General features: G+C 41.7%; 1 pseudogene; it reads left to right on the top strand.

Moving 5' to 3' along the window:
* The first annotated feature begins 282 nt into the window (after positions 1 to 282).
* LOC134968349 (5S ribosomal RNA) lies at positions 283 to 401 on the top strand (annotated as a pseudogene).
* Positions 402 to 866: the final 465 nt, after the last annotated feature.

Genomic DNA, 866 nt, shown 5'->3' with positions numbered 1-866 from the left:
GTTTGGAGGCTGATTGGATTAAATGCCATGCAGCTGACAAGCTGCATGGCCAGGGAAACAGATGAGTGATAATTACAACATGCCGTACAGCTGCATGCTACACAGCCAGGAAACCAGTGATGATATAAACTTAGACCCAGCAACGGGGAACACGATCCGACAGTGGCGTCCCCGTTGCTAGGCGCCGGCCGCACTGACGAGCGGACCCTCGGCGCCTAACAACATTCTGTGACACTCTCTTATTTAGGTGCACTCTCATTGGTGTCTAAACTCACCCACCTTTTCTACTATCAAACCACACTGCCAGTGCCCGATCTCATTTGATCTTGGAAGCAAAACAGTGTTGGGCTGGGTCAGTACCTGAGGAGGGGACTCACAGGGAATACCTAGTGTTGTAGAGCAGGAGTCAATTCATTTGACGTGTGTTATATGACACCAACAGCAGTATCACCACTTTTTCCTATCTTCAAAAACTTTACCTTGTTACTGCATATAATTATCTAGACTAGTTTAGTCTTCTCGTATCTACAGTTACTTGTGCAATATGTGGTGACCGGCACTATACTGGGCATTGTCCAATTATTTTGATCTTTCTATTACAGACTGACTACACAATTGACCACACTGTGGTCCCATTAATACAGACTTTCTGTACTGGTCAGGCTGAAATGGGTGAAGGACATTGAAGTGTCTACAGCCTTTCTAATCACACTCCGTGAGACAGGACCAGAACATTCTTACAAATTTTTTTTGTACAAGTTCTAATACTTACCTTATTTTTCTATATTTATTTTGGATCATATGTTCTTTAATGGGTATTCATATTAATTTTTAAATTAATAATCAATAAAGTTATGTCTTAATAT

Source organism: Pseudophryne corroboree, chromosome 10 (genome assembly GCF_028390025.1).
Source record: "Pseudophryne corroboree isolate aPseCor3 chromosome 10, aPseCor3.hap2, whole genome shotgun sequence".
Lineage (NCBI taxonomy): Eukaryota > Metazoa > Chordata > Amphibia > Anura > Myobatrachidae > Pseudophryne > Pseudophryne corroboree.
Note: the sequence above shows the minus strand (reverse complement) of the source record. Positions and strands in the feature narration are given on the sequence as shown.